The sequence below is a fragment of the Tyto alba genome, unplaced genomic scaffold (assembly GCF_018691265.1).
Source record: "Tyto alba isolate M040663 unplaced genomic scaffold, T.alba_DEE_v4.0 Super-Scaffold_6, whole genome shotgun sequence".
Classification (NCBI taxonomy): Eukaryota; Metazoa; Chordata; class Aves; order Strigiformes; family Tytonidae; genus Tyto; species Tyto alba.
Window position 1 is genome coordinate 7,730,257 of NW_024881327.1, and position 13,868 is coordinate 7,744,124.

The 13,868-nt window shown below is 41.5% G+C and overlaps 1 protein-coding gene across 3 annotated transcripts in view; it reads right to left on the reverse strand.

Annotated features, from left to right (window-relative positions):
* GUCY1A1 (guanylate cyclase 1 soluble subunit alpha 1) overlaps nt 1-10,288 on the reverse strand; it is a 36,647-nt gene extending 26,359 nt beyond the window's left edge. Inside the window, exon 1 of one of the 3 annotated variants that reach the window (XM_042808264.1) lies at nt 10,235-10,288. The gene's annotated coding sequence lies outside the window, so the exon portion shown is untranslated. Of the gene's footprint in view, nt 1-8,311; nt 8,560-9,827; nt 10,052-10,234 lie in introns of those variants that run through there. The other 2 variants (XM_033007266.2, XM_033007267.2) reach the window with 2 other exon arrangements.
* Between the last annotated feature and the right edge of the window lie 3,580 nt (nt 10,289-13,868).

Consider the following 13,868-nt stretch of genomic DNA (forward strand, 5'->3'; position numbering starts at 1 on the left):
GAAGGACATGAGGATTAAAAAAATCCATAAGAAAGAAGGAAAACATGGGCAACAGAGCAAAACAATTTGCAAAGGCACAGACACTTCTCCTACTCATATACTGGTTTTTATATAGTACAAAACCACTGAGGTATGGTGGCTACTTATGCAAATAATATTTGGGTAATCTGTCAGTATAGCCCATAGAAAATGTTGAAATTATAATTTCAAGGAGCTTTTCAGCAATATTTTAGATTTTAAGGGAAATATTTTTGTGATAGTTACAGCTTGTGTTTCAACCAACTCTGCTGGTTATATATTACTCTCTGTTGCACAGTTAAGGAAGGATACATGTTTATCACCCCTATTTGGCTGCCAAGATCCAATTTCTAGTTTCAGTGTTTTGCCCCACTACCATCTAATGGGAGGCAGGGAGTGACATAACTTGTTTTGCTGCATTGTTTAATGGTGTTACCCTGTGTTAATAAAGAAGTAAATACTTTCTAGACTTGGACATTTCATATGTTATTTTCTAATATTTTGTTTTAAAATAGTTATTGATTTAAGACTTCATAGTTTTACATTTTATTTTTTTAAAAGAGATTTCACTTCTCTTTTACCATACACCTGTAAGGAATCTCTCTTCTCTCTCCACTAGGCCTTCTGAAACACCAGTTAGTGCTGCACATGCATCTGAGATCCCGGGATGGAAGCACCACTTACCTGGCTTCCTCAAGGCCTTGACTTGCATTCCAGTGAGGCGGCACTAGTGTCAGCAGTCACCAGTAATGGCAAGCCAGACCTTCCTCCCACCGTGCCACCACAGAAGGTAAGAAACTACCAGGGCACTCGGTTCTTCGCTCAAGGTGTGGCACTTTATTCTTCAGTGCTGGGAGTCTCTGGGTTTCAGTCCTCAGGCAAAATGAGCACGGAACACAGCTTGAGAGCCTTGCTCTGGGGGTTAGGGCTCCAAATGAGAGCGTCAGCTACGGAGAAGCAGCAGCAGGTAGGCATGGGGCAATCACAGCTGACCGACGGACATTAAGTGCCAGCCATCTGTGAAGGCCTGAAACCTGAACCCTGAAGCGTCAGGCAATGGCTACAGGGGATCTTGGCTGCGTTGCCTTTACTGAGGTAATTAATAGGGTCATGTCAGATTTACTTCGCTGAGAACCAAAACCAATGTAAAATGGAATTGATAAACATCTTTGTATCAACACTTCAGCTTGTGCAGTGATAGACAAACTACCCAGATAGTGTAACGCTCACTTTTAGTGTAGCAGCTGTCCCACATCAAAGGCCCTTCGAGTACTATTTGCCATCAAAGCGCTAAAGAACAACCACTCTGTATGTGCTGTTTGCTAAATCTGTAAAATGGGCATCCACCACTGAACACCTGTTTTTTTCATTATATTAAGAAGCCACATTCATTTCAACAATGGGGCTAGATAATAGAATGTCTCCGACTTGCTGTGTTGCATACTGGTGCTGTGAATAGTAGCTCCAAGCCAGCATAGAAAACACTTCAGCTGTTTCAGAAGTGAAAGGGCAGAGGGACTGGACAGTGAACTGGGGAAGAAAACCTGCAAATTAACCAAAATCAAATTCTGGCCCTAGCAAGTCCATATGTACTCCGAGGAGTACTTCAAATAGGTTTTAATGTCATTTCAATATTATCCTGGAAAGAAATGCTCCTCTCACTGAAAAGATAAATTTACTGTTATCGGGGTTCTTGGTGAAAGGAATCCCATCACAAATAGTAGGTTCCTGTGTATATAGTCTGTGTTTGTGTATATGCACAAGAGGATGCTATATAGGAAGTTGTCCCTTTTTCTAGAAATGCATGAAATGTCATGATGAAAAGGCTGAGAGACCACGTGTAAAGATGGGGTGGAGGGAGAGAATGAGAGGCATGAGTTTCTAGAGGATATAACCGGAGACCCAAGTTTAAGGATAAAGAAAGGTAGCATTTCATGAAGAATTTCCTGCCAAAACGAAGGCAGTATTTTTTTAAGCCTTTTTGTATTCTGGAGCATCTGGAAGCACCATGAATCTTGTGGAGTGTGCACTCTCAGCAGGTAAAAAAGAAAAAAAAAACGGGGAGGAAAGAAAGTTTGCTGCACTGTGTATAATCTTCCTTTACATGGGGTCAGAAGCCTTTGACATTTCTGCTTACAGTTTAGCTGATGTTGCGAATGCAAAACATTAGTTTTATATATTTGTACTTGGCAAATTTCAGCAAGACAAAAGCACTAACTTTAAAAGTATCATGTGACAATGGAGAAATTAAGTTCTCACAGTATCACAAGTATCTTTGCAGAATATTCATGTTGTCAACCTTTGCTCTGGGTTTTCAACTGTTTATAACAGGCATCTAATTTCCACACTGCCCATAATATATTAAACTGATGACGAGATTGCATTCCTAAATTATGCAGCTTCTCTGTTGAAAGACAGAGTACCAAACCTAAGTTTAGCATTAAAGATCTGAATGCATTTATTAATATTTTACTGAAAATTATGAGTGTTTTCCATGGTTATAGAGTAACAGTTGGGAAAGAAGACAGTGAGGATGTGTATACCTCTTTTTGCGCATTTATTCCAGCATTAGATAGATCAGCCATTTACAATACAGTACATTACAGCAACTGCAATAAATTCTAGCTATATTTTTTTTTAAAATACATCAACCACATTAGAAGCTTTTCTGCCATTACTACTCTCATTTAATTTTTTTATCTTTTTTTTTTTTCCTATTTCAATTTATTGCTAACAAAAATCTGCCCACAACGTGGGCAGGGTTAGATGTTCCTTTTTAGCTTTTGCTACATGTAAGTCATAATCCTGTATTCCATCAGTACTCCTTGCTCTTCACCACTTCAAAGCTTATTTGAAAAGATACTTTTGCCTTTTAATTCCCCTCTATCTATCATTTAAACCAATTATTGCTTAGACCTTATTATTGCTTAGAACTGCAAATTATTTTCAAAGAGAAACTGGAAGGAAGATATCATGAAACCACATTTCATATATTAATCAACAGTTAAAAGCATTTATTACTGGTATTTGCTAGTGCCAGTCTCTAATCTTTTAAGAGAGTGATTATTCCGTCATGATGCCCACCACTATTTCATGCATGGTCTAGCTGCACACTTCAAATTTTGACTAAGCCATGTTTCTGTTGGTTCTAAAATTTACCATTGTTATGGTCAATGACTTTTTCCACATGTAGTTGACTACCATGCTGCATCTCCCACAGATCTGGAGCATGTGACATGCCGTAAATGCAGAGCTGATCTAAGTCAATACTACTTTTCAGATCAGCTGAAGATTTTCAGTGTCATACTACAAATGCAGTCCCTGCCTCTGCCTGCCAAAATGTTTTGCAAACCATGCCTAACTCATGACAGAAAGACTGGTCTCCTCTATGCTATTTCATTGCCACCACACAAACAGCTTTTTTTGTCTGGGAAGGAGACTATTTCAATACCTTTAAGGATTCATGTAGGCCACCATTCTGTCAGTGAGACTGATACCTGGTCAACATTTGAAAATTCTTATGGAGACTTTGCTTAAACTCAAATACTGGTATTTAACCTTCTGTCTGGTGAGTTCATCCTTGGGCAGGTTGCTCAGCCTAGAAATTGTACCAGTGTTATCTTGCCTCCTGCTTTTGCTCTATCGCTGTTGCTGGATGTTTATTTTTGTTTATTTTAACCTCCCAGAAGGCCCAAATGAAGATCAGGGCCATACAGAAACATACAATAAAAGATGATGTTTGACCTGAAGGGTTTGCCCTCTGAATAGCTAAAACAGAAAAATGGGATATGAAAGGGAGCATTACGATGCTTCTTTTAGAAGCGGGGAAGTAAGACATGCCAGAGATCACAAAAGAAAGACTGCAGATGAGCTAAGTGAATTCAGATCTCCTGAACAGAGATGCACGATTTTTTGTGGCCAAGAGTTCAGTAGATCTGAGTGACTTACAAAAATCAGGTCAAACCTTTTAAAAAATTGCAGCCAGATTTTAAAAATAAATATGGGATGAAAACACTTGCACATTTCTACAAGTGAAATTCAAATAGATTTTGCAATAAGATTCATAAAAGGGTGTAGGTGCTATATATAAAAGCAGAACAAGGAAGGTGTCCTCACCCTATAGCTTCATGTCTAACACACACCAGGTTTAACTTCATTCTCTCATTTCTGAAGGCTCTGCAATTGCTTATAGGAAAGGCATTTCCTCTTGGCTTGTTTTATTAACATCGTTCAACCTGTTTGGGAGCCTTTAACTTTAACTGCATCAAAATAAGAATTTAATTCAACCTAAAATTGATTGTAATTATTCCTGATTTCCTAAAGTCATGATTTCCTACAGTTTTTCAGCAAAAAAAAAAAATCAGTTCCGCATTGATCGAAAGCCTTGCTAAGTTTCTTAAGCCACAAGACTATCCTTCTCTTCATTTCTTTCTTCCCATGTCAAAATTCTAAAATCCTACCTTTAAATGTGCTTTGTGAATTCTATGGACTAATGGCTATATTTTCATCAAAATCTGAACAGTTGTTCAATCCACCAAATACTTTTCTCAACGTGAGGCAGGTAGTTTTGCACTCTCAGCTTGCCAGTGCAAATAGAAAACTATGAAGACAATTTCGGCAAAAAGAAGAAGAAAAAAAAAAAAGAAAATTTAGATTGATGCATGCTTTCTCCAAAGACATGGAAATTTTGCCATTTTTAGCAGTGCTATTTAAAACAAGAACTGCAATGAGTATTTTAGGCTCCAGGGTGCCTGCATTCAGGACTAGGGAGCCACAGAGCTATTAATATAAATAGACACCCCTCCCTATTATCCAGAATACAGCAACTGCCTATATTGTCTTGTGTTTTCAAATCACAGAAATAATTATGAGCAAATGCAAAATCCCAATTTTTCCAAGCAACAAACTGGAAATCTTGCTGAGGTGTTCCTCCATTTCACTAATGCTCTTTCATGTGTGAAGAGTTTCTGTATTTGCTGAGGAGAGAAATCAGCTTTCCCTGAACAACTTTTGTCAGTCTCCATCTGTATCAAGCGTCAAGTGAAATGCAAGGTTAAAATGAAACTAAACACAGGTTTACCTTGGTCAGCATTAGAAAGGCACTCATCACACTCCTGTCTAATATACCATAGAGAAACCTGTTTCTGGGGACTCAAAAATAACTGTGCTATTACTCATTACAAGTGGAGAGTTCAGCAGCAACTACTGTATGTAGCACCACAGAAACCTTAAATTTTACCGCATCCTCTGGAATTGATGACATTTTAGAATTACACCAGGAGGATTCCCACAAAATCTATTTTCCCCAAAAGAGTGATACATTTTTGTTCTGAATACCTCAGAATGGGGCTGGGGAAGAGATTCACTTCGTAAATGTGCATTTATTTCCATTTCCATTTGTGGAGGAGAAAATAATCAAAGGATTTTAGCACATTGCCTTATAGTAAGAAATTTTTATTCACACTGAAACAATTGGATGACTTGCATGGGATATTCCCTTCAACTCTAATACAAATAGCTGGCTGAGGGCTGGATTCCACAGTGCTTGATAAAATCTCTGGAACTGGTTCCTGCCTCCTCCATGATGATGCACACACACTGCTTTCTAGATTGCAACCCACACAATTAAAGCTCTCTTCACGAGCCGCTGCATGGCTGACCTATTTTCAGTATGGATTTGGCTGAAACAATCAATGGGCATAGCCATGCGTAAAGCGCAAGGCATAGCCAAACAGTCCCAGGAGAGGATTTCAGACAGCTCTGTGCCCCACAGCCCCATGCTGGGATGCAAGTCTTCAGGCATTTTTCCCCTGGCCCTAGGGAACTCAAGCAGGGACAGCAGAGCATTCCCTTCACGTTCAGGCAGACACATATGCGTAGGAGGTAGAGACAGGGGGTCTTGTGAAAGAAGCAACCCCTTGGAAATAATACATAAGGTCACAGCTTGGTTATCATCTAGGCTTAGTGTGCTGCCTGTAGGAAATTAGCCTACTGGTGCTGACTTGCATGATGAGGTGGCTTGTTTGAATATTTCTACTAGCAGGGTACCATTCTCTTGGAACAGCTACTTCTAGTATGAATATGCACTAAGAAAATCAATTCAAAAGTTGGCTTTAAGTAACACAAAGGAGCTAATTTAAGGAGTCAGAGCAGTACAATCAAGAATAATGGCTACCACAGTACTGCCAAGTTCAAGGAGCAGGGAGGGTGCCTAAAAGTAGCAGCGAGGGTCTGATCTATGGAAGGGGGCATTTCAGTCAAATGGGAATGTTAGTTAAAATACTCCACAGTTGAATGTGAAAGCAGTAATATTCTTATCAAAGGCATTTATTCCACTAAAGAAAACTATCATATAATAGGAAATATGAATGAAAAATAAGTGGAAGTGAATATCACAAAAGACTGTGCTCACTGTGGGTGAAATTCTCCCAAAGGCTGAAGGCTTGTGCAAGCCCTACAGCTCAAATTTACTTGGTGTCTGAAGCAATGAACAGGTCTTAGTGAAATCTCTCTATGGGGAAGTAAAATGAATCCCTAGAGAACATATTTGCTCTGACTTAGGTCATGAAGCAGCAGAAAAACTGACAGCAGAGAAACCTGCACTCCTACGAAAAGGGAGTAGATGTCAGCTTGCTCCAGACTCCACATCTACAAAAATATATAAGCATCCTGTATGAGCTACAGGCCATAAATGAGGATCTAAAATGACAAGGAAACACTAGCACTAATGACCTAAGAGTGGCATCACCTCAGTAGGACAACCAAAAAACTAGGAGAACATCATGTTACCAAATGAGTAGCAATCAATAACCTGTGTTACAAGTAAAAGGCTTTATTAAAGGTATTAACATGGTCTTTTACATTGTTTCATAGAAGGTGGATCTATAAACAAAAACCTTATAAAAAACCTGCTGTCTCTGGCAAATTTTGCTGCCTTTATTACCAGAAAAAAATTTATTGTTTATGCCCTAGCTAGAAGCCTCAGCCCATTTATGTACATGCTTAAATGCTACTGGGCTTTTAAAATTAAACAGATATTAATATTATGTCCTGAACAGCGTTGCTTTCTTGAACAAAGACTTATGCCCTGAACACTGACTTAAAAATATAATATCTGTTCAATTATAAACTTGAATCTCTACTCCTGGTATGACTAGTCATGCAAGACTTGCTTATATCATATACATTAGAGTCACATCTCAAATGCTCAAAACATGCTGAAAAGAATATTCAATGTGATGTCAAATGTGAGATTTGTCTTAATTTAAATTTCAGGTGCTAAAAATCTTAATTGTAACACAAAGCATCTAAATAAATGTGAATTTTTATATACACACGGACAACAAAGATCTTTACAAACTAAATAGTACAAAATGTGAGTGGAATTCCAGCAGAGAAACTCTAATGGCAGCTCTCCATGGCTCAATTCTCATTTGCTAATAAAATGTGCAAGCTGAAATGTAATGATTTCTAAATATCATTATCACAAAATTCCTTAAAGCATGTCCTGTAGTTTCCAATAACTATTCAAAAACATTTCTTTTTACCTATACTGAACTTTTCTTAAAAAAATAAGTTTGTATAAAAAAAGGAAACTTGCTGCTTGTCTACAGAGTGAATACAAAATACGTCCCGTACCTTCTCCTACATATTTCCTTGTTGATAATTTAGAATGTTGGGTCTGTTTCCTTAGATTACTGAGGTGCTTGATTTTTTTTTTTTTTTTTTTTTTAAGTAAAGTATAATTTACAACATCTTTTGGTTTAACAACTCATTTGAGTTAAAAGGAAAATATCTGTATTTGCTACAAACTCTACGTTGCCTTCTTAGATTGCTTATTTTGAGTCCCGGTACTTTTTTAGAATTTCAAACAGGTGGATGGCATTTATCATCATAATGGCTGTGATATTTTACCTTTTATTACATGACATAACCAGGTTTTGACTGCTACTGATGTTCTGAGTGTTATATTTTGCTATAAACTCTTACTTATGCTTAGATTTCACTATGGGATCTGTTTTGAAACAGACTGTCATGGAATGGCTAAAGACAGGTTTTTGGAAGAAAGCATTAATCAGAATAAGACAAATATACAAGACTTTAGTACTTACTTTTACAGACACGATATTAAAGACTAACCTTGAATTCTCATTTTTAATGGTTCATCAAAAACTTAATTGAATAATTTAAGTGAATATTCAGCAAGTGAACCAGTGGGAGAGAGGATGGTGAGCCATTTTATTGACAGTCAAAAAAGGGTTAAAAAAAGCCAGTGTAGAATTAAATTCCTTACTTTCTCCTCCAATGTTTGCCTCGTGATCTTGCAGTGTCATGATTCATAATAGCTGCAAGCTACATAATTCCATGGGAAAAAAATACAATCAAGAGATCTCCAGATGTGATTTCCTTCTTTCTCCTTCCTTACTTTTCCTGCCTGCTTTAGATCAGCATGATTTCAGCAGTTGCTCTTCTCTTCTGAGAATGTGGAGCGTAAAGTCTTTTATATCATCATTACAGTATTCCTCATGCTTCCTTACAATCACCTAGTTCATTTAAGGTTCTTGCTATTGGCAAAGGAAAGAGAGTAGTCATCAGAGTTGCAGAATGTATGGCCATATGTAGCACCCCAGAGCGACACAATCCAAGCAAGAAACCTCTCTACAGTAAAGAGAACTTCCCATGCTTGCATTTGTAACACGTTTGCACGCATTCTCTGGTTGCTTAAATTGCTTAACTTCTCTGATTAATCATGTAAAATAGTCCGTTACTGGAATCTCTTTCCAGCATGAGTTGTCACCATTTTGTTGCTAACCCCAGAAAAGCAGCAGTCCCATTTATGTGATTTAAAGTGTATGCTTCCTTGCACCTACTTTCTGCAGTTTGGAAACAAATCAGCTTAATCGTAACTACAAGAAAAGGCTCCATTGGGAGTTTTGTCGTAGGAAAAACTATAAGATTAGACCATTTCCAAATAAGTAAAACACTTTGTTCTATTCATGGAAAGATAATTAAACTCTTAGACTTGTTATGAAAAATTGCTCTGGTACATTCTTCTGTAGCTCTGCATACTGAGACTTCACAATGGAAAATCTGAGTGAATAAAAATTTCTTTTTTCCTACTAGGATTTCAACTATCAAAAGTCTTACCATTTCTCTTTAGACTAAGCCATACGCAGCACAGTGTAACCTGCAGACCAGTGACAGTGCACAGCCCAAATACACCATTACAAATGGTTCACCTCATCATAATACTCACTTTCAGTAACACTGCATCCTTCCTTAGGACTTTTTTCCTGTTGAACTTCTAACTTAGAAAGCCACCTCACTACATACACAGAATAAGCAACCAGCTCTGAAAACTGAGCCATTTTAGGATCAGCATTAGATCAAGGTTGAGGGAGTACACAAGATGTATAAAAGTATTCCTTCACATACGAGAGAAAAACTTTTCAAGTGTCTCATGTTTATACACAGAGGTGATTTTATAAAGGAACTATTATGCCTAGGCTAGTAATGGTCACTGAACTTTAGCCACAGAAACAATTCTATCCACTCAGAAGGAGAATTACAAGCTTAAAGTCTTGAAAAAACAGAAAGAATAGCGGAGCTCAGAAAATCAACTGGAAAAGTGAACTGCCAGTCCTAATGAATGCAACACGGGCTGGGGTTTCACTTATTCTTCCTAGAAAACAAAGGAACTGCAATAACAAACGCAAAAATGAATTTACCGTTAGAGCATGAAGTATGTGACGAAATGCCAGCTTTGTGTGCAAGCCATGCAGGGCAATGAACCAGCTAAGAAACCTTACCTAGGTGTAATGCAGTAAAACAAGTCTGCGTGGGTTTCTCCGGCTTGGCGGGCAGTGGCAGTTAGCACATTCTTAGAAAGCCTCACAACGCACAAAGGCCGCCCCAGTCCCCCCCCCACCCGTGGCTCCCAGCCCCGCACCGCTCCCCATTTCTCCCAAGACCAGAATTTGCCTCGGGGCGCGGCGCGAGCGGGGCTGGGGGTGCGGAGGGGAAGGGGGGCTTCCCGCGTTCCCCGCTCCCACCCCGGGGCTCAGCCCACACGGCAGGGCCGGGCGAGAGCCGCGGCCCCGAGCGCCGCGCTCCCCGCGGGCACGGCCGGGCGCCCCGGGCCCAGCGCTGTCCAGGGTCCCCGCCGCCCCGCTCCGCTCCCGCGCCCCGCTCCGCGCCCCGGCCGCCGCTCACTCACCATAGCGCGAGGGGCGCGCAGCCCCGCGGAGGGGGGGGGGGGGGGGGGGGCTCTGGGCAGGGAGCCGCTGCCGCTCCCCGGCGCCGCAAAGGTGTATTTGGGGAGCGGGCGCGGCCGGGCGGGCGGGCGGGGGCCCGGCGGGAGGGGCCTCCCCACAGGCCCAATCAGGGCCGGGGCGGGCGGCCCCGGAGGCGCGGGAGGTGTGTGTGTGGGGGGGGGGGGTACGGGGAGGTGTGTGTGTGGGGGGGGGGGGGTACGGGGGGGTGCGGTGCCCCCGGCGGCCCCGCTCCGCTCCGCTCCCCCGCCGAGCTCCGCCGGCGCGGCCCCGGCGCGGGGTCCGGCCGGGCTGCGGCAGCGGCGGGCGCTGCCCTGGTGCCGCGCCCGCGGGGCGTGCGGCCCCGGCCGGGGGCAGCCCCGCGGGAACGCGGGTTTCGGGAAATTGTCCGTTTGCGCAGAGCCGGGAGGTGCTGAGCGCGGCGGCGGCCGCGGGGGTGAGGAGCCGGTGTCCGCGGGGGTGACGGGACGCTGTGGTCACTGAGGTCTCCCCCACACCAGCATCCTGCCAAATGCTCCTCAGCCGGAAAATCGTGGTGTTTTATTTGCCCTTTTTCTACCGCGGCTTTGATTTACTTGTTGCTAGTGACGTTCTGTGCAATTTAGACATTTTTACTGTAGGTCTCTTCTATGCAACCTACACATTTTTACTGTAGGTCTGGAGTGCGGCTATTAAAGCTGATAGCTGAGCAATGACAGAAGGGAAATAATACCTTTCCAAACAAGAACCGAAAACGAGAATCACTCAAACGGCTTCGGAATATCGGGGAGCCAAGTTCAATTGAGAGCACACATTCGTAAACCACTTCTTAGAGTCCTGCCCAGGTCTGAAGTCATTCTCTCAGTTCTTGCATGTCACCATCGAAACCGAACAACATACTCCACATTTTTTTTTTTTTTTTTGATCTTCACAAATACCATAGCGCATTCATAGTATTTTCACTGTGAAAACAAACATTGGGTGGTTTTTGGAAGCCCAGGGTCAGAAATAGTTATTTTGTTGGACTTGGACAATTAACAGTGAGTGACCTCACAGTAGGATTAGTTGCCTTATCAAGTCACGTGGAAGCAAACAGATCTCACCAAGAAAAACAGCTCTTGTAAGCTGGAGGATGAGTTTGGAGGGGCACCATACCTACATGGCAAGAGAAGAAAGGGTATCATTTCTTGAAGCTCACTGTTGCAGCTTGACAAGCTAGTGAGGAAGAGAGAGTTGAAATCAACCAAAACAAAAGCAGCACATCTCCAAGTGGTTTTGAACAGAACAGCTTTACACAAGAGGGGACATCAAAGCCCAAGGTGTGAACGTTTTGTTGCCTCCTTGACTGTCAGAACTGAAAAATGGTTAAATAGGTATATCTGCTTCACACCATACCTCCCTCCCTGTAGTGTTAAAAGAAGATAAACCTGTCAGCTAAAGAACTGATGAGTTCCTTCAACCACCGGTTAGTCAGCTGAAAATGATGTGCCAAAAGCCCATTTTGTTACCATTTCTGAAGTTATTGACAGGCGGTGCAAAGTTTCATTGAGTGCTAAATAGTCTAGGACATTGTGTATCTCATAAAATTGCTGTATTAATAGATCATATATTGATGCAGTCCCTTGCCTCCAGAAAGAAAGATTAGTCTCAAGGCAAGGCACTCTCTTGCTAACGTTTTCCCTCACATGTGAACTACCCTAGCTCTTGCTGATCAGTCTCACTATTCTTGCCTCAGGGAACCAGCCTCTTCTGTAAAAAAACAAAAACAAAAACAAAAACAAAAACACAAAAACCAAACAAAAACAAAAACAAACAGCAAAAAAACCCACATACAAAAAAACCCAAAAAACAAAGTAGAACTGGCTTCTAAACAAGTGATACAAATGAATTCCATTATCAAGTTTCTGTACCAAAAAGGAGCAAGAGCTTCTGTTGCCCAGAGAATGCCTATTCCAGGATGCGCTCTGCAAATTTAGACATGACGATCACTGCAGTGGAAACCTGCTGTGCTCCGTGTGACAAATTAATGCTAGGCAACAAAGGTGAATTTGGGCATTTGGTGAGTAACCGGATCATCAGCACCCAAAGGTCTCCCAGAGATCTTGAAAAGCCACTGTTTGTCCCTATCACGTCAGTCACTAGGTGCGTATTAGTAATGACTTGCAAACTTGCACCAAATAAAAAATGAAATTGAAAAAAAAATATATATTAAAAAGATGCTTATGAGTAAGAGCTCTGCAGTGAGTATGTGGAAGAAGAAAATAATATTTCAAATTATATTGATTGAATATTAATATAAGGCAGCATTCATTTTACTTTAGACATTGAAAAGTTAGTTCTCTAAACAAAATTAGACGAGATAAATGTCTTTCATAAGATCTTACAAATACCAAAAAGATACCAAGCTTCCATCAAAAACACTTACTTCACACTTTTAAATGGCTAAGTTTTCTTCAGTTTCTTCTTTAAATTAAAGGTCTCTTTTTGACCAATAAAATGTAGAGATTATGTTATGTGCAATGATGCTAAGATGTATGTATAATCAAATATAAGGGCATCATAATTCAGAGCATAATTAGCACTCCTAAACTGCCATTTACTGGCATCTGCTGTATTTAAATCAAGTTCTCAAAATCAGATGTCTTTAAAGAAGCACCTCTCAAATTTATCATCTCCCCCATGGCAACTGAATTTATGAAAATATAGAAGAAATATGCAGCCCAGAGCTGTGGTGCTGAGCAACTGATGGCTCGGCTTGGATGGCTTCAGGCACCAGCGCCGTGGGACTGGAGGTGCTGGCGGATCACAGAACTGCAGAAAAGCTGAGGTTGGAAGGCACCTCTGGACTTCAGCTAGCCCAACCGTGCTGCTCAAGGCAGGGTCAACTACAGCATGTTGTTCAGGGCAGTGTCCAGCCAAGTTTTTAATATCTCCAAGGATGAAGACACCACAACCTCCGTAGGCAACGTGCTGTACTGTTTGACAACCCTCACAGCAAAAAAGATTCTTCCTGTGTTTAACTGGAATGTCCTGTAGCATTTCGGGTTGTGCCCACAGCCTTCTGTCTCTTTACAGGATGCCACTGAGAAGAGTCCAGCTCCCTATTCTTTTTTTCTCCCATCAGATATTTAGACATGTGGGTAAGATCTCCCTGAGCCTCCTTTCTCTCGGCTGAGCGGTCACAGCTGTCTCAGCCTCTCCTCATACGTCAGGTGCTGCAGTCCCTTAGTCATCTTAGCAGCCCTTTGCTGGACTCGCTGCAGTATGTCCGTGTCTCTCTTGTGCTGGGAAGCCCGGCCCTAGACCCAGCGCTCAGGATGTGTTTCACCGGTGCTGAGTACAAGGGAAGCATCACCTCCCTCCAGCTGCTGGCTGTGCTCTTCCTAATGCAGACCAAGTAATGTTTATCACAGCCCAAATGATATTATTTGCATTTATCACCGACACTAGAAAAAGCATTGTTGCAACTGTGCAGTGCTCCACTTCAGTTACTAGTCCATCTGGCTGTAGTACTATGCTCATGTAGGTTTTCAGCTTTTGAATTCAGTCTGGTCAGCCAGAGTCTTCATGAACCACTGAGCTCAGTTCACCTCTAGTCGG